This window comes from Microcaecilia unicolor, chromosome 10 (assembly GCF_901765095.1).
Source record: "Microcaecilia unicolor chromosome 10, aMicUni1.1, whole genome shotgun sequence".
NCBI classification, from domain to species: Eukaryota; Metazoa; Chordata; class Amphibia; order Gymnophiona; family Siphonopidae; genus Microcaecilia; species Microcaecilia unicolor.
The window spans coordinates 61,113,078-61,133,916 of NC_044040.1; the positions used below are offsets into that span (position 1 = coordinate 61,113,078).

The following is a 20,839-nucleotide window of genomic DNA, read 5'->3' on the forward strand; positions in this document are numbered from 1 at the left end:
ATACCATCATCATATTCATACAACTAGATAACATTTTGATTATCAAATTGATATAAACATTTACTATATTGGTTTTCTTTCTTGAACTAATATTTATACAATTCCCAAAATGTACTTGATGCATTTCATTAACTTCATAGTTTAGGATTATTATTTTCCTTTTTAGAAATTCCTTTTGTTATGAGCTTGAAATTGTGAAATAGCTAATTTCTTTTAGCACTTGTGAGTAAATTTGCATGAAAAATTTTATACCTGCAAGTTCATCCACATTTTCTATGCAAATTAAGAGGCTCTTACTAATCTGTGCTAAAAAGTGGCATGCGCAATGACTAGCTCATGGGTTTCCTGCTCGCTGAGGCCACTTTTAGCATGCTGTAAAATAGCCGCATTTCATATTTCCCCCATTAATGCTATGTGCTAATTTCCCAATTAGCATGGTCATTAGCGTGGGAGTCCTTACTAACACCTATTTTCTAGGCAGTAAGGACTCCCATGCTAATCACACCTAATCGGTAAGCCACGGCAATACAGCTGCCCTAATTGATTAGCACTGGACATGCCTACTCTCCACCCCCAAATATGCCCCAAGTACTTTTCTCCAAGAACAAGCAGGCCATATAATTCTTACATGTGGGTGACATCATCCACGGAACCTGGTGTGGAAACGCTGCCTAGTGTGCTATCTCTTTAAGAGCTTGAGGCAGTGCTCCCACCACACGTGAGCGGGTGCCTTCCCACCTGACTCGTAAACGTGGGACCAGCAGTCGTCCGTCATCCACAGAGAAGAGAGGTTGCATTTCTGTGGTTCTTTCGTCATCGCGTTTGTTTTTTCTCCTGAGGTGCCTTCCCTCGTGGGGGGGGGGGGTTCTCCTCTACTTTCCTCATTTTTACTTTTTTTATCAAGTATATACACCCTTTATTTTCTTAGTGGACTTTTTCCCACTTTTAAGTTTCATTTATTTTTCAGCTCCAGAGGCCCTCTTAGGCCTGAGAACCAGTAGGGAAGTATCGATTATTTTTCAGGTGAGCTGTGCCCCTTTTTTTCCACACCATTGAACCATTTGATTTTGCTTCGGCCATTTTCCTGTCCATGTCCTGTAAAGCTCCCAGTGGCTTCAAGCACTGTGCACGGTGCAGTCGGATCATCTCTGGGACTGACACCCATTCCTGGTATATCCAGTGTTTGTATCCAGACCATAACCATCTTTTGTTCTTTGTGTATGCATACAAGAACCCAGAAGTCCAGAGAGGCTCAAAAAGAGAAGATTTGTGGAGCCAGGTCTGAACCATTGATGGCTGCATCGGTATTGGCCTCTGCATCTGCACTGGGGTTGGAAACGTCGGTCCCTATTGCTACCAGGCCTGTATCAGACACAAGGAGTGGACATGCATCGAGTAGATCTCCACCTGCCTCAACACCGACTGCTGTGCAGGGCCCCTGGGATCAGTTAGCATTGGACCGAACACCAAGGAAGCGTGTGGATTCGACATCATCCTCATTGGCACAAAGGGACCTTAATGCTTGACATCAGACAAAGGCCAAGAAGCACAAGCATCAGTCCCCCTCAATGCACAATGCTGGAAGCTCTGGGGCATCAAAGATTTTGGTACCCAAGAAGTGTCTACACTGGGAGAAGCACTCCCCCTCTATTGAAGAGGTGCCTTTGTGCCAGTCTCCTGGTAGCTGGGTCCCAGTTTCTGCTACAACACCAACTACCCTGCAGGTGGTGTCCAAGCTGACGTCTCAGGCTTTACCGATGTCAGCCCTCAATGAATAGATCCGAGCCATGTTCCAAGAGCACTTGATGAGGCTTCTTCAGATGTAGAGTCCATTGGCACTGGGGAGGTGCTTGTGCCAGCCATGACTCTACCTCTGCTTACACCTCGACTAATGTGGAGGATGCTTCGCCGGAGTCTAGAGGCGAACTTGCATCTTGGCACCATTCCAGATGTGGACATGGTTACTCTCATCTGAGGCAGGCACAGACTCATCCCTCCCAAGCAGAGTATTGTGCTGCCTCTGATTTGGACTATTCTTGGGAGTCTGATGATGATCCACTGTACATCTCAGAGGAAGAGTCCTATGGAATTCCATCAGACCCCTCTCCTCCTGAGGACAGACTTAAATCTCCACCTGAGAGTCTCTCCTTCCCTGCTTTTGTTACGGAGATGGTGGCTGCCCTCCCTATTAAGTTGTAAATGAAGGATGAGCCCAGGACTGAGATGTTCGAGGTTCTGGATTACGACTGTCCCTCTTCATAGGATCCTTCAAGACACTCAGTTGAAGAATTGGGAGTCCCCTCTGTCTGCTCCAGTTCTCCCCACGAAAATTGACACCATGTATCAGATTCAAAGTGCACCTGGATTTGCTAGGCTGCAGTTGCCTCATCATTCCTTGGTGGTTGAAGCCACACTCAAGCAAGCCAGGAGTTACAATGAATTTGCCTTTGCTCCCCAGGCAGAGAGGCCCAGGCACTGGATTCATTTGGGTGTAAGATGTACCTGGCCTCAATTTTCATTTCCCATGTACAATCATACCAACTCTATACGAGCCTTTACTTGAGGTCATTGATACGCAGTCTGTCTCACTTGGCGGACACACTCCCTACAGAGCAGGCTGAACCATTTTACTAGTTGGCCAAAAAGCAGAAGACCTGTTGTAAATTTCTGGCCAAGGGTGTTTTGACACTTGATATAAATACCATTAATACCCTTTCCCGGAGAACACCTTTGCCCTCCTCCTCCAGGAGATTTTCTGGCAAGTCAAACCAAGGTACCTACTACTCAAAGGTGTAGGTACACTCCTCCTTCTCATCCTACTCAACCAGCTCAGACCCAGCGTGCTCGTACTTATCCACACATGTAAAAAAGGTCCAACCAGCTCCCCATTCGAAGCAAGTGACACGCTAGCCACCATCAAAGTGACAATCGCTTGGATGACCTTCTGGTAGGGAGTAGTGCTGTCCAACTCGCGATTTGAATTCATTCATCGATTCATTTTCGGCGAATCGATTCAAATTGATTCGTTTCTTTAAAAAATTAATTTTTTAATAACTCACTATTAGCCGCTTCCTCTGCCACTAGCTGCCTTCCCGCCTTCCTCTGCATCTTTCATCTTCTTCGCGCAGGATGCGTGTCCTGCCCCCTCCATTATACCACATTCCACTTTCCCCCTGCAGCGCCCCTCCTTCTCCCCTCAGCGCCCCTCCTTCTTAGTCGCTTCTTCAAAAGCCTGCAAATCAACAAGTTGTTTTTGCCAGATCATAGTCACGTTCACCTAGCCTAAAAGACACACACCACACTCAGCTCTCAGTGTGTGGCCATTAGATGTGGCAGTGAGTAGCAGTTTAGCAGACAATGGATTTGATGGAGAAAGAGAATAAATCAAGGTCAGCATGCCATGTTAGCCAGCGGTCAGTAATATGGTCTGTATTTGCAAAGTTGGATGATGATGAAACCATACAGATTGGAGAATTTGTGAAATGTACACTTTGCAAAGTTAAAGTTAAACATAGTGGTGGCACCAGTAATCTTTGGCACCATGTTGAAAGACATCATAAAGCAAAATATGTTGATCTGCAAGCTGAAGACACCTCTAAGAAATCTGTTAAGTCTGACACGTTTGTGGCCACAAAGCCTAAAGCATCAGCAGCCTCTTCTCAAGCCCGGGTTTCATGTTTTTTCCACAAGCCACTTCCACCAGCAGATAAGAAAAAAATTGACACTGCCCTCATATATTGTTAAAGATATGCAGCCATTAAATGTTGTTACAGATGAAGGCTTTTTGGCCTATTTTCAGTCTCTCAATGGGTATTATGCTGTGCCATCACATCAAACTTTAGGTAGAATGATTGAAGCTAAATATGATATGTCCATCTACATTTTGAGGATAGGAGATCCACCAAGGTGGAAGAACAACGAAACATCACAGCAATATTACATTTCACTTTTACGTTGACTTCTTTTATACAGTTATTTTTTATATATTTCGTTTATTTCAAAGCTCCAACGAAATACTCCCATAAGGTGCTTACCACACCATGGTTCTCCTTGTTGCCATCATGTTTCCTTTTCTTCTAGACTCCCTTTTACACAAGGACTCCACACCCGAGCTCAGACAATTAAGGTGTGTTGCAAGCCTTTTACAGATAACTGTCTCAGTAATACATGATGTTTATACCCCTGTTCCGGTATATGGGTTCCATTAAGCAATATTTTAATTACTGGGGGCATGATAACTTATTTTTAGCCCATTTGTTACATCTCTCCGTTTAAGATGTGACTATTCTTTATGTTGCATCTGAGGTGATGTATGCATGATATAAGCATCTAAAGTTTAAATAACAATGGTTGCATTTCTGGCTACTTAATATTTTTCACTGCATAAGATTTGATTTTGCATTTCATATGTATTTGTTTTATTTTTTAGTATCTCCATTTGTTTCCCTTGTTACATTAAGCTGCTTTCCAATTATTTTGAAATAGATACTGCAATTTTAGTCATGTTTATTCTACACGTTTTTAAATTCATTTATATGTTTTATTGTTTGTCTTTTACATTTTGTTTGATAATCTCTCTGTGAAATTATATTATGATTCCTTCAGTACATTTTTTTAAATATCTTATTTGAAATATAAGATGTGTTTTTATATGGTATTATTTTTTATCACTTATATTTGTCTTTTGTATGTTTCTAGACTCCTGAGGCAGGCCTGTGGCCGAAACACAGATCTCTGTTGAGTCTGTAATAAAGTTTGATTTGTTCATCTTAGTTGTCCCAGTCTCTGGAGTCATTGGTCCGCTTCCCACTTTTTCTTTGTGCATCTACATTTTGAGTCAGCTTCGAAGTCTAAGATATGCTGCAAGATGCAATTGTCTGAAGCCAACCAAAGTGGACAAAATGATTTTTCTTAATAAAAACTGAAATATGTAGGACTTGACCAAACTTCACTTTTCACATGATGTAACACTGCATGGTGTACTCGCAGTAAAGTTTGCCTTTGTTCAATTGCTGCTGCCTGGTTTTTTTTTTTTACCCTGTGTATGATAATATTAGCATGTGGGCCTCACTATTTCAATCTAGTTAAATTGAATTGAAAAACCAGTTTTTTTTTAAAGAATCGAATCGTGCCAAATTGAAAATGTTTTTTACTGAATCAGACAGCACTAGTAGGGAGGAGGCTGAGTTTTTTCCAGGAAAGGTACCCCCTTGTAACCTCCAACCAGTGGGTTCTTCAAATATTCTGTCTCGATTACGCTCTGCATCAGTGAAAGAAACCACCAAATTGCCCACCAAGAACGTCTTACCTCAGCTCTCCGCAGAGGGAGGTATGTGTAAAGGAACTCGCCACCCTTCTCAAGACCCATGCAGTCTAGTTCATTTCACCAGAGAAAGAGGAGAAGGGATTCTATTCCAGCTACTTCCTTGTGCCAAAGAAGATAGGAGAAGTGCATCCCATCCTAGACCCAAGGGCCCTGAGCAAATACCTGGTCAAAGAAAAGTTCAGTATAATTTTCCTGGTTTCCCTTCTCCCCATGATTCAGGAACAAGACTGGCTATGCTTTCTGGACTTAAACAATGCCTATACTCATATCCTGATGCTTACAAGACACAGGAAATATCATAAGTACATAAGTATTGCCATACTGGGAAAGACCAAAGGTCCATCAAGCCCAGCATCCTGTTTCCAACAGTATCCAATCCAGGTCACAAATACCTGGCATGATCCCAAAAAGTACAAAACATTAAAACATTCTATACTTCTTATCCCAGAAGTCCAATCTAATAATGGTCCAAGGACTTTTCCTTTAGGAAGCCATCCAAACCTTTTTTAAACTCTGCTAAGCTAACTGCCTTTACCACATTCTCTGGCAACAAATTCCAGAGTTTAATTACACGTTGAGTGAAAAAAAAGTTTCTCCGATTCGTTTTAAATGTACTACTTTGTAGCTTCATCGCATGCCCCTTAGTCCTAGTATTTTTGGAAGGCGTAAATAGATGCTTCACGTCTACCCGTTCAACTCCACTCATTATTTTATAGACCTCTATCATATCTCCCCTCAGTCGCCTTTTCTCCAAGCTGAAGAGCCTTAGCTGCTTTAGCCTTTTCTCATAGGGAAGTCGTCCCATCCCCTTTATCATTTTCATCGCCCTTCTTTGCACCTTTTCTAATTCCACTATATCTTTTTTGAGATGCAGCGACCAGAACTGAACATGACATTCAAGGTGCGGTCGCACCGTGGAGCAATACAAAGGCATTATAACATCCTCATTTTTTGTTTTCCAAGTGAATAAGGGTTAGGAGTTAAAAGCAGCATCAAAAAGGTGGGCTTTTAGCTTAGATTTGAAGACGGCCAGAGATGGAGCATGACGTACTGGCTCAGGAAGTCTATTCCAGGCATATGGTGCAGCAATATAAAAGGAACGGAGTTAGCAGTGGAGGAGAAGGGTGCAGATAAGAGAGATTTACCCAGTGAACGGAGTTCCTGGGGAGGAATGTAGGGAGAGATGAGAGTGGAGAGGTACTGAAGAGCTGCAGAGTGAATGCACTTATAGGTCAATAAGAGGAGTTTGAACTGTATGCGGAAACAGATAGGAAGCCAGTGAAGTGACTTTAGGAGAGGGCTAATATGAGCATAACGACACTGGTGGAGTATTAGTCATGCAGCAAAATTTTGAACAGATTGAAGAGGAGAGAGATGGCTAAGTGGGAGACCTGTGAGAAGCAAGTTGCAATAGTCTAAGCGAGAGGTGATAAGAGTGTGAATGAGGGTTCTGGTAGTGTGCTCAGAAAGGAAAGGGTGAATTTTGGTGATATTATAGAGAAACGGCAGGTTTTAGCAGTCTGCTGAATATGTGCAGAGAAGGACGTCCTCAACACCCGTCGCAGGGACGGAGGCATAGTGAAGGAGGTCCTTCACCCATACTCTTAAAAAAAAAAAAAGACAAAAGTTTTTAAAGTTGTTTTTTGGGGGGTGGGAGGTGGTTAGTGACCACTGGGGGAGTCAGGGGAGGTCATCCCCTATTCCCTCCGGTGGTCATATGGTCATTTAGGGCACATTTTTGTGGCTCAGTCGTAAGAAAAAAAGGACCAAGTAAAGTTGGCCAAGTGTTTGTCAGGGGTGCCCTTCTTTTTTCCATTATCGCTTGAGGACGCCCATCTGTTAGGCATGCCCCAGTCCCACATTCGCTATGCCTCCAACACGCCCCTGGGAACTTTGGTCGTCCCCGCGACGGGAAGCAGTTGGGAACGCCCAAAATCAGCTTTCGATTATGCCGATTTGGGCGACCCTGAGAGAAGGACGCGCATCTCCCGATTTGTGTCGAAAGATGGGCGCCCTTCTCTTTCGAAAATAAGCCTGATAGGCAACTTTTTATCTAGGCTTATCCACCCTACCTCATCTGATTCATTAAAAAAAAGTCTGACACTCCTATATCCTTACAAGAAATACAATCAGCTGTCAAATCTTTTCCTGTAAATAAGGCCCCCAGCCCAGATGTTTTTTCAGCAGAATATTATACGTCTTTCTACTCAGCACCTGTTCTTCAAAATTTATATAATTCTTTAATAAATGACCAAAAAATAAATAGCTTTTTTTGTTGACGCTAAGATAGTGGTCTTGCCAAAATGGGTAAGGATCACAAAAATGTTGCAAATTATAGACCAATCTCTCTAATATATGCTTTTGGCGCCTAACCACCTTCCCCATTCATGATACCTACACTGACTACATAGTTTGTTACCTTTAGATTGTATGCTCTCTTGAGCAGGGACTGTCCTTCCCCATGTTTAAACTTGTACAGCGCTGCGTAACCCTGGCAGCGCTATAGAAATGCTAAGTAGTAGTAGATAGTAACATAGTAGATGACGGCAGACAAAAACCTGCATGGTCCATCCAGTAGGCCCAACAAGATAAACTCATATGTGCTACTTTTTGTGTATACCCTACTTTGATTTGTTCCTGTCCTCTTCAGGGCACAGACAGTAAAATTTATGCTAAAATAATTGTCCAGTACCTATCCTCAGTTTTACTTATACTATACTTATTAATCCAGATAAAAATGGATTTATGAAAAATAGATCCACTTCAGATAACTTCAGGCCATTCTGTACCCTACTCTCGTTAATGAACCATTCCAAAATTTCCAAGATTGTTTTATCTCTAGATAAGGAAAAGGCCTTTGATTGAGTGGAATAGTCAAATTTGTTTACAATTTTTAAATGGTTTGGATTTGGTTCTCACTTTATTAACATGATCCAAATTCTTTATTTTAACGCAAAGCTAAGATTTTTGTAAATAACATGCTTTCTGCTGTCTTCTCTGTGTCCAGGGGTACCAGACAGGGATGCTCCTTTTCTCCACTACTTTTTAATTTGGCTATTGAACCACTTGCTATTTCCCTTAGAAGTAACAAAATGATCTCTGGCTTTACATTAGCTCAGTCAAACCAACAAAAAGAAGGTCCAGGTCTCCCGCATTAGCTCATACAGAAATAAAACTATTGCCATACACTGATGACTAATTGTTGCACACAGACATAGCTTCAACTTCCCATATTTATTTATTTTTGTTTATTTATTTATTGCATTTGTACCCCACATTTTCCCACCTATTTGCAGGCTCAATGTGGCTTACATAGTACCGTCAAAGGCGTTTGCCCAGTCGGTGGATAACAAATACAAAGTTGTATAGTGATCGTATGAGGTATAAGTGGAGGGTCGAAATGGATGAAGATTGCGTGTTGTCCTGTGTGATCATAGTCATGCTGTGTTGGTAGGTGAAGAGGGTTACATGGGGTTGGATATTCTATCCACTATTAATTTTTTTTGTACCATATCTGGCTATAAAGTCAACTGGAATATAACGGAATGTCTCTCTTTAAATGATCAAGTAAATATACAAGATTTATCCACCTTCCCCTTTATTATTAAAAATTCTATTTCTCCAAGGACAAGCAGGCTATTTAATTCTCACATGCGGGTGATGTCATCCACGACATTTAGTGTGGAAATGCTGCAGAGTGTACTGTATCTTTAAGAGCTCAAGGCAACACTCCCACCGCACGTGTGGATGGCTTCCTGCCTTACTGGGAAGTGCAGGACTAATTAGTCTTTTTTTCATCCATGATGAGGGGAAAAGGTGTCTTTCACAGTTCCTCTCAGTGTCATTATTTTCTTCAACTGTTTGGTGTCTTCCCTCACAGATTTAGCAAGCATTATTGCTATGGTTCTCCTTTGGGGTTTGTTTTCCTTTTTTTCCCTTTATCTTCTTAGTTGTTTTTTGCCCTGTTTTAAGTTTCCTGTCTTTTTTATTTATTTATTTATTACATTTGTACCCCCGCGCTTTCCCACACAATGAAGGTTCAATGTGGCTTACATAGTAATTCGAAATACAAAGTTTTATAGTAGAAATTTCAAAACGGTAATGAAACATTATGAAGTTGAGCTTGATAATGTATGATTAGGATAAGAGAGGGTAGACAGTACAGGATAATATAAGTTGGGAGAAAAGGGGTAAGAAGGGATATAATAAAGGAGAGATGGAGAAAAGAAGGATGGGATGAGTAGAGGGGGAATGGGGAGGTGGGGTAAGTAAAACTAATGATGAGGTCGGTATCTAAGTCAGAACAGAATTGGGAGTGGAGTAGGCTTGCTTGAAGAAATGAGCTTACAGCATTTTTCTAAAGGGCAAGTAGTCATTAATTAATCGGATAGGTTTTGGTAGAGCATTCCAAAGTTGGCTGCCCAAAAAGGAGAAACTGGATGCATAGTAGGTCTTGTATTTAATTTCTCTGCAATTGGGAAGATGCAGGTTGAGATAAGTTTGTGAAGAAATAGATCTGTTTCTGGCAGGGAGGTCGATCAAATCACTCATGTAGCCAGGGGGTTCACCATGTATGATCTTGTGAGTCATTGTGTTGATCTTGAAATTTATTCTTTCTTTGATGGGGAGCCAGTGAAGCTTCGCTCGAAGAGGTGATGCACTTTCGAATTTTGATTTGCCATAAATAAGTCTGGCTGCCGTGTTTTGGGCAGTTTGGAGTCTCTTCAGTATTTGGGTTTTGCATCCTAAAAAAACACTGTTGCAGTAGTCAGCGTGGGTAATAACAGTGGACTGTACCAGGTTCCGGAAAGTGTTGAATGGGAGATATGGCTTCACTCGTTTCAATATCCACATCATATTAAACATTTTCTTCGTGGTGGATTTGGCATGGTTGTCAAAAGATAAGTGGCTGTCTATCGTTACTCCAAGTATTCAGACTCACTAGGCCTTCCTAGACCTTAGCATCGGTCAGGTATTCTCCATTCCTTTTTTGGTGATTTTCCCCTTTTTATCATCACCATAGAGTCATTTGATTTAGCCAGGGCTGTTTTTCCTTCCGTGTCATGAAAGGTTCCCAGTGGCTTTAAATGCTGTGCTTGGTGCAATCGAACCATCTCAGAGGCTGACACCCTTTCCTGATATATGCAGTGTTTGAGGACAGACCATAAGTCTACTAACTGTATTCTTTGTTTACATATACCAGGTCTGAATTGTTGACGTCGGCATCAGTATTGACATCGGGTCTTGCACCGGCATCGGATACATCGGTCCCTATGGCTACTAGATCTCTGTCCGACAGTGGGAGTGGACATGCATCGAGTAGATCTCCACCTGCCTCAATGCCAGCCACTGTGTACCAGGACTGGTCAGCATCAGACTCGACACCGAGAAGAAAGGAGAATTCTATGTTGTCCTTGTCAGCACAGAAGGGTGTCAATGCTTTTCATCAGGAGCACCAGGACACCGAGGGATCCAGTACCCGAGAAGCATCGGCTCCGGGAGGATCACTCTCCCTCTATTAAAGAGGAGCCTGTGTGCAGGTCTCCCAGTAGGCAGGACCCAGTACCCAAGTCAACACCGACAGTTCAGCAGGCTGTCTCTGACCCAATGCCCCAGCCTTTCCCGATGTTGACCCTCGATGAGCAGATTCTAGCCATGCTCTAAGAGCACTTGGCACGTCTTTTACAGCAGAGTTCATTGGCATCAGGAGTGCTTGCACCAGCCATGACTCTACAATCTGAATTGCAGGGCCCTCAGCCTGTGGTGAGGTCACCAATGGCGGTGCTGCCCATGTAGGTGCTCCCCCAGCGTCAGTAGAGGAAGCTTCACTGGAGTCGAGAGCGGAACCTGCATATTGATTCCATTCCAGGAAGGGACATGGTTCCTTCTACCTGAGGCAGACACAGTCTCAGCTCTCCCATGAGGAAAATTTTGCTGATTCTGATAGAGACTGCTCATGGATGTCTGGTGATGATCTAAGGTACTTCTCGGAGAAGTCCTTTGATATTCTATCAGACCCCTCCCCACAGAGGAAAGGCAAAAATCTCCACCAGAGAGTCTCTCCTTCCCTGCTTTTATGAAGGAAATGGTGGCTGCCATTCCAATTCAGTTAGAAGATGAGCCCAGTGCTGAGATGTTCAAGGTCCTGGACTTTGACTCTCCACCTAGATCTTCATAAGAACTTACTTATGGAATGGACTACCAAAAGATTTTCAGAGCCGAGGTTAGCTTAAAAATGTTTAAGACCCTGTTTAAAACTTCTTTTTTTTCATTAAGTGTTCAGTATATATGAGGATTTATTGAAGTTGCTGCAATTTAGGAAATACAAATTTTATCTCTATGAATGAGTGTTCTGGGGTGTATGGACTAGGTCTTTTTTGTTTTAAAAATGGTGTTCGGTTCCTCTTATTTTTATTTGTATTTTGTTAACCGCCTAGATCTGGTAAAGCACGGTGGTATATAAAGCTTTTTAATAAACAGAAACATGAAACAGCCCCTATGTCGATCCCTGTCTTCTGCAAAAAGATTCAGAGGTCATCTGGATTTCATAAGCCACAGTTGCTTTATCATTCTCTGGTGATGGAATCCATGCTCAAATGGGCCAGAAGTTCCAGAGACTTTGCTTCAGAGCCCCCAGGCAGGGAAGCTCGAACTCTAGACTCATTTGGGCATAAGATGTATCAGTTCTCATTTCCTGTATCCAGTCATACCAGCTCTACACGAGACTTTACTTTTGGTCTCTAGGGCACAGTGTGACTGATTTGGTGGATTCTCTCCCATTGGAGCAAGCTAAATCCCTTCGCCAGTTGGCCAAACAGCAGAAGGCACGTCACAGACTCCTGGTCAGGGACGCATATGATACTTTTGATGTAGTGTCCAGGGTCTCTGCTTAAAATATAGCGATGTGCAGACTCTCATGGCTGCATGTCTCTGACTTGGACCTGGCAGTCCATCAAAGGTTGGCAGATGCCACTTCCCGTGGAGATAACCTTTTTGGAGAGAAGGTGGAGGAGGTCACTGACCTCATCAAGAAACACACTGATATCATTGATACTCTCTCCCGGTATTGCCTTCTGCACCTTCCTCTTCTAGGAGGTTTTTGGGCAAGTCAAAGAGAGGTTCCTACTATTCTCAAAGGTGTACGTACACTCCTTTCTTGCCCCATTTAGCAAGTTCAGCCCCAGTGTGCTCATCCTCATCAACAGCATGCGCCTAAAGCTCAGCCAGCTCCCCAGTCAAAACAAGGGTCGAGTTTTTGACTGGCTACAGCAAAGCATAGCCACAGTCAAAGTAACTGTACCAGACAACCTGTTGCTTAGAGGGAGGCTGAGTTTTTTTCCAAGAAAGGTGGCCCCTTGTAACCTCCGACCAATGGGTTCTTCAAATATTCCATCTCATATATTCCCTACATTGGCAAAGGAAACAACCAAATTGCCCCCTGAGAGCATCTGTCTTCAGCTCTCGTCACAAGGAAGTACTCACAGAGGAGCTCTCTGCCCTTCTAAAGGCCCATGTGGTCAAACCCGTTCCACCAGAGGAGGAAGGGAAGAGACTCTATTCCAGGTACTTCCTTGTGGCAAAGAAAACAGGGGGGATGCATCCCATCCTAGACCTGGTGGTGCTGAACAAATTCTTGGTCAAAGAAAAGTTCAGGATGGTTTTCCTGGGCCCCCCTCTCCCAATGATTCAGAAACAAGATTGACTATGCTCTCTGAACTTTTTTTTTTTTTCAACGATTTTTTATTGATGACAAATCATAATGTGTATACATGCAAATCGACCTTAACATTGCAGCATCAATGTAAATTTACAAAACTCAGTGGAACATCAGTTCGATGCATATAGCCTTCCAAACAGCCATCAATTTTTTATATAACTTTTCTCCCCTCCCCCTTTTTATGTCTCAGCAATTTTTAATGTGAGATCCCACATGTTATACCTTACAAAACATCAACCTTATCAACCTTATAAAATATGTGGTCTTACTTCCCTCCTCCCCCTCTGAACCCTATCCTACCCATCCCTCCCCCCCTTTCCCTATCTATTGCCAGTCTCCCAGGGTAGTTTATTTAGTACATAACTGCGCGCTCGGGGTGATGATATATTTAGATATTTCCCCCAGATACTCAGAAAACACATTTGGCGTTTAGGGGTTAGTCTAGCTCCTCTAGCTTCCCATAGCATTAGCTGGTGAAACTTATTCCTCCAATACCAGTAAGAGGGAGGCATGTCCATTATCCAATAATTGAGGACGCATTTTTTCCCCACCATACATGCCTTACTCAATAGCAAGCGTTCTCCTTGTGTACCTATATTCCAGTGACCAGGTATACTCAGCAACATTCTCTCAAAAGTTAGAACTATCCTAGAGCCCAACACCTCTCCCATAAATGTGCCTATCTTCCCCCAAAGTTTTTAATAAATCTACATTGCCAAATGCAGTGTGCTATTGTTGCCTTTCCCTGCTTGCATTTTAAGCAGAAATCAAATTGTGTGACTTTCGCATGAAATGCCCGTCTTGGAGAGAAATAGGCTCTATGCAGTAGTCTAAAATGACATTCCTGCAACTCCGCATTATAAACTATCTTTGGTGTTCCTACCACTGATTGTTGTATATGACGCTCGGAAATCTGATGTCGTGTTTCCACACTCCATCTTTCTGCTACCTCGGTCACCTGCCTCTCCCGCTGACCTTTCTCTAACTCCCTACGGAACCATGACACCGATACCCGACCCAATGCGTCTCCCTCTAAAAAGGTTCGAATCTTCCTCCCAAACCCAGGGGCCAAACTCTCTTTTGGGTGACTTTGCACATAGTGTTGTAGTTGGTGATAAGCCAATATCTCAGCTGCCCCCCCTGAACATTGTTGCTGAAATGCCGCCATGGAGAGCAATGTGCCATCCTCTTGAATAAAACTTTCCAACAAGTCTACTCCTTGTTCCCTTAATTTACGAAATACTGCATTATCTCTTCCTGGTGTAAAGTCTCCATTACCATCTAATGGCAATAGTATACTACATGTCGGGTCCTGTTCCCACATAGCTAGTAGCTCCTTCCATAGATGCCATAGCGGCTCCAACAATATGCAACCCCTAATTCTGTCCGGCATTTGTCCTTTCCTCTTTATATGCAATAAATAATTTACATGCCAAGGTGAGAAATAAGCCCGCTCCAACTCCACATCTGTATATGTATTCGTTCCTAAGATCCAGTCTCGCAAATGTCTTAAAAGGCATGCCTGGTTATATTCCCTCATGTCTGGTAACCCCAGCCCCCCCTTCCTCCAACTCCCATGCAAGTATTGCCATTTCATTTTTGATTTCTTCCCTGCCCAGCAGAACTTAACCACCAATCTCCTCAATGTCCCTATTTCTCTTTTGGTCAATCTCAGTGGTAATATTTGCAGTACATACAGCCATCTTGGGAAGATTATCATGCGAAACAGCTGTATTCGACCCATAAGAGACACTGGCAATACCTCCCACCTCACCAGTTGCTCCCTCGTTTCCCTCAATAACTGGGTAACATTTATATCCTGGATCTTCCTGTTATCCATGGGTAATTGGATTCCCAAATATCGAAAGGCCCCTTGTGCCCATTTTAAGGGGAACTCGCCCCCCCCATCTTTGCTTAAGTGTATCAGTGCTAGCCAAAGCCTCAGATTTCGAAAGATTTAACCGAAACCCAGAAAAGTTCCCATATTCCTCTAGACTTTCCATAAGGTGAGGGAAAGATCTCTCTGGTTCTGTCAAAAGAACTAATAAGTCATCTGCGAATGCAGCTGTCTTAAACGTGAATTTCCCAACCCCTACCCCTCTAATATCTGTATTATTATGAATTTCCCGGAGGAGAGGATCTAACGCCAGGACAAAAAGAAGTGGTGACAATGGGCAGCCCTGCCTCGTCCCCCTCCGTATCGGGAACCATGCAGACTGGAGCCCATTTGCACATATCCGAGCCATAGGGCTCGCATATAGGGCTCTTACGGCCCGAGCAAAAAACCCCTCTATACCATAAGCTGTCAACACCTCAAATAGGTAGATCCAGTCCACTCGATCAAATGCCTTCTCCGCATCAAAACTTATTAACAATGCTGGGCTCTGTTCAAGTCTTATCTTCTCTAAGGCCACCCAAATCCGGCGCATGTTCTTAGTGATCACCCTCCCCCGGACAAATCCCACTTGTGATTCTTCTACCAATTCTGGCAAGAATCTCGCTAACCTGTTGGCCAGGATCTTAGCAACATACTTTATCTCAACATTTAGCAGAGAAATAGGTCTATAAGAGTCCGGCTTGTGAGCTGGTTTACCCGGCTTTGGCAATACACTGATTTGGGCTCTATTTAGATACTCCGCCATCTGTCCTTGTTGTATGGCTATATTAAAGACCTTGGCTAATAATGGGCTTATCTCTGTATTTAACATTTTATAAAATTCATTTCTAAGACCATCAGGCCCTGGCGTCTTACCTAACTTACTCCATTTTATTACCAACTCCACCTCCTCTTCCGCTATTGGCGCATTTAGTATTTCCGCCTCCTCTATCGAGATCCTAGGTAAATTTATACTATTTAAATAGGCCTCACTAGGTCTCACCAAATCTTCTTGTTGCTTATATAGATTTCCAAAAAACTCCTGTAGTATGTCCACTATACCTTCATCCTTATTCACCCTCCCGGCCGAGTTGCTCTCCATGGTAAGTATTTTCTTAGCACTAAGCCGTTTGTGTGCTAACCTAGCCAAAAACCTCCCACTCTTATTGGCGAATCGGTACAGCTGATATTTATAATAGATGGCCGATTTCTGGGTTCTTTCCTGTAGTATTTCATTTAAAGTCTGTTGGGCTTCTAACAACTGTCTCCGAATAATTAAGTCATGATGTTGTCCATATTTCTTCCGCAATGCCACCACTTGCTTCTCTAATCTAATCACCTCTCTATCTCTAACCCTTTTTTTATATGCCAGATATGATATAATGTCCCCCCTTAGGACCACCTTTGCCGCCTCCCAGAAAAGGACTGGCTCTTCCCTATGTTGAGCATTATTCATACTATACTCTTTCCACTTCTCCATCAGGAAAGGCAGAAACTGATCATCTCGGTACAAATGAGCTGGAAATCTCCAAGCTCCAAATTGTGGCCTTCCCACACCCATCCGTAGTTGCATCCGCACCCAAGCATGATCCGAGATCATTATGGGACCAATTTGACTCTCCTCTACCTTTGTCACTAAGTCTCTCGAAATCAATATATAGTCAATTCTGGACAATGTTTGATGGGCTCTAGAAAGGTGGGTGAAATCTTTGTCTACTGGATTTAGTGTCCTCCACACATCCACCAACTCCAAAGCGTCACACATCTTAACAATGCTTCTTTCCTTTCTTGCCAATTCCTTCCCCGTGGGTTTAGATCTATCCCATTCTGGATCCATTACTTCATTCATATCTCCCCCCATAACCATCGGTAAATCTCCCAATGCATGTATTTTCCGTACAATTTGTGAGTAAAATTGCCTATCATAAGTATTTGGAGCATAAACGTTACAAAGCAGTAATGGTTGGTGTTCTACTATCACATGTGCCAGGACATACCTCCCTCCCACATCTGCCACCAACTTCTTAACCTCCACATTGATAGTTTTCCTTATTAAAATTGCTACACCTCCTTTTTTTTCCCACCGCTGGTGCATCATAAACTTCTCCCACCCACCATGTTTTCAATTTTGCATGTTCCTCTCTAGTCAAGTGTGTCTCCTGCAAAAATGCGATTGACACTTTTTTATCATTCAATGCTTTCAATATCTTTTGTCGCTTAACCGGTGAGTGTATACCCCCCACATTCCATGTCACTATCTGTAATGTTGTCATGTCACTCCTCTCTCAGCTCGTATATTCCACCAGAAGTTGTCGAGCACTCTGTTATGACCAAGAGGGTGTCCCAGCTCCACCCCCCCGGACCAATGTACCATTAATACCCGCATTAATTTAACTACCCAGGATTCTGTATATCCTACCCTTTTTGTGTGGCCCCATTCATCCAATACCTCTCCCTCCCTCCCTCCCCTCCCTCCCTCCCCTCTTCTTCAGCCCTCTCTTGTTCTCCCCCCCTTTCCGTCCCTTCATGCCACTAGGCATAACTTCCTGTTGCCTAAAGGCCCTGGCGCCCCAATACTTGTCAATTTATTACCCATTTATGTTTTCATGCATCTTTTCTCCCTTCTGCCTTCTAAACGCCCGCTGTAGTTTTCAATTATACCAGTCAATCAAAGGTCTCTTTCTGTGTGCCCAACTCTTTCCTCTTTGGTGCTGTTTCTTCGTATGGTTCTCTGCCGGAAGCCTTGCTCTCCTCCAGTGGCTTGGCTCAATACCAAATATCAAACAACTTGTCTCAGTTCTCCAAGTCTTGACTCCACGTTCAGCCTCTCTCCATCCAATCCCATCTCCTTGCCAGGTAAACTCCATTATTAATTGTAAACTTTTAACTTGTATAAACTTGGTTCTTGGCATAACTCCTGTAACTCAAACCATCCTATAGCTTACAATAAACCAAATATGTCTTTTCACTTTCACGTGTCTCCTGTCCCTTTCAGCCTTCACGCTCTGTAGCAAGCAAGCGGTCCACATATACAGTTGCTTCATCTGCTTTCTCGAAAAATACCGCTCGTCCATTTTCCAACAACTTTAGCTTCGCAGGGTAAAGCAAGCTGAACTTATATTTTTGCCCAAAGAGTCTAGTACACAGCGGTGCAAATTCTTTTCTAGCTGTGGTCACCGCCGTTGAATAATCTTGAAAACACAAAATTTTCTTTCCTTTGTACTCAAGCTTTTTTCCTGACCGCAACTCCTGTAAAATCAGCATTTTGTGGGCATAATTTAGAATCTTTAGAATCACCACTCTAGATCTTCCCGTGTCCTCTCTTCTCTGCCCGAGTCTGTGCGCTCTTTCCACCCGCATAGCTTTCGCTAGCTCCGAATTTTCTAATGTTTCTGGCAGCCATTTTTCTAAAAACATGCATAAATTCCGTTCTGGTAGATTCTCAGGCAACCCCACGAGGCGTAAGTTATTTCTTCTTGATCGATTTTCGAGATCGTCAAGTTTCGTTTCCACCTCTGCTAGACGTTTCTGAAGTCTAGGTTGCTCATCCGACACCATTTTAATATCTTCCTCCGCTTTCCCCATTCTTTGCTGTACTGCTTGGAGCTCATTAAAAAGCTGTGTATGTTTTTCTGTTAGCCCTTCCAGCTTATCCAATATGAGCTGCAGTTTTGCTCCCACCGTTTGTTCAACCGCCGCTTTCACTTCCTCAGTGATCTCTGCGGCCCACATTGAGCTGGGTGACGGCGATGCCGGCGGTGCCCTATCCGCCATTTTGTTGTCTATGGCGCGGGTCTTATCTCTGGGATCTTTTCGTCCCGATTTCGTTGCCATCTGATTCTTTCCGAACCCGCAACTCTCCAGATAAATCCTCCTATCTTCCGTTTGATTTTACTTCGGATTTGAGTGGGTAATCGCTATTACTAGTTCTGATTTGTGAGGTCGCCGCGGAGCAGTGCTGTTTTGCGTCTTCACCGCTCCATGCCTTCACCGGAAGTCCATGCTCTCTGAACTTAAAGGAAGCCTACATGCATATCCCAATACTTCCAGGCCACAGGAGCTATCTCAAATTTCGAGTGGGAGCACATCACTTCCAATACCACATCCTGCCATTTGGTCTCATGTCAGCTCCCAGAGTTTCCACAAAATGTATAGCAGTAATCATAGCGTCACTACGCAGACTGGGAATCCATATGTATCCCTAACTGGATGATTGGCTGGTGAAGAGCACATCAAAGGAAGGTGCTCAGGAGTCTATGCAGAGAGCTATTCAGGTGCTAGAGCTACTAGGGTTCGTTTTAAACTACCCCAAATCCCATCTGCTCCCGGTTCAACAATTGGAGTTCATTGGAGCCCTGCTAGATACACAGCAGATCAAGCTTTTCTCCCTGTGCAGAAAGCGGATGCTCTAGTCGCTCTCACCACTCAGTCTCATGCCAGCCAGCAGGTCATGGCTCGGCAGATGATGAGGTTACTATTCCACATGACCTTCACTGTGCATATCACTCCCTTGGCATGTCTTCACATGAGAATTGCCCAGTGGATCCTAGCTTCCCAGTGGTCTCAAGCCTCAGGGTACCTAGTGGATGTCATCTGAGTGACTCCAGAGTTATTTCAATCCCTACTCTGGTGGACAATTCAATCCAATTTAGCCATAGGACTTCCATTCCAAATTCCTCAGCCCTGGAAGGTGCTGGCAATGGATGCATCCCACCTAGGGTGGGGAGCTTACTTGGAGGGGCTTCACACTGAAGGTGCTGGTCAGCTCAGGAGACAGCTCTTCACATCAACCTTCTAGAGCTCCGGGAAATCTGGAACTCTCTAAAGGCTTTCAGAGATTGGCTGTTCAACCAAATTATGCTCATTCAAACAAGCAATCAGGTTGCAATGTATTACACCAACAAGCAGAGGGATACAGAATCATACCCTCTGTGTCAGGAGGCTGACCAGATATTGCAATGGGCTATCCAGAATGGGATAGTTCTCAGAGCCACATACCGGGCAGGAAAGTCCAACAGCCTGGGTTACAGGCTGAGGAGGGTCATGTAACCACACGAGTGGTCACTCTACATGGGTGTTGCCTATAAGATCTTCCAAGAATGGGGTACCCCTCCTTGGATGTCTTTGCCACTCCTTACAATCACTAAGTCCCTCAGTACTGCTCCGGGTTCAGAGCACTTGACAGACTAGCATCATATGCCTTCCTGCTCCAATGGGGGAACCGTCTTCTGTATGCGTATCCTCCCATTCCTGTCATGGGGAAGACTTTGTTGAAACTCATACAAGCCTGGAGAAAAATTATCCTAAATCGCTCATATTGGCCCAGACTGATCTGGTTCCCTTTTCTTCTGGAGTTATTCTCCAAAGAACCGTGGGGACTGGAGCATTTCTGACCCTCATAATGCAGTACAAGGGATCTGTTCTGCATCCCAGCCTCCAGTCTCTGGCCCTCACAGCCTGGATGTTGAGAGCTTAGAATTTGCTTCCTTGCGTGTCTCAGAGGGTGTCCCCAAGGTTTTGCTGGCTTCCAGGAAAGATTCCACTAAGAGGTGTTATTCTTTCAAATGGAGGAGGTTTTGCCATCTGGTGTGACCTCAAAGCCCTACATAGACCCTGCTTGAATATCTTCTGCACGTCTCTGAGTGTGGTCTTAAGACCAACTCTGTAAGGGTTCACCTCACTGCAATTAGTGCTTACCATCACCATGTAGAAGGTAAGCCCATCTCTGGACAGCCTTTAGTAGTTCGCTTCATGAGAGGTTTGCTATTATCAAAGCCCCCTATCAAACCTCCACCTGTGTCATGGAACTTCGTCATTCTAACCCAGCTGATAAAAGCTCCTTTTGAGCCACTGGATTCCTATCCTCTGAACTACTTGACCTGGAAAGTCTTATTTTTGGTGGCAGTTAATTCAGCTCGCA

At 43.6% G+C, this 20,839-nt stretch overlaps 1 protein-coding gene across 1 annotated transcript in view; it reads left to right on the forward strand.

Annotated features, from left to right (window-relative positions):
* DOCK4 (dedicator of cytokinesis 4) overlaps positions 1–20,839 on the forward strand; it is a 798,954-nt gene that overhangs the window by 743,960 nt on the left and 34,155 nt on the right.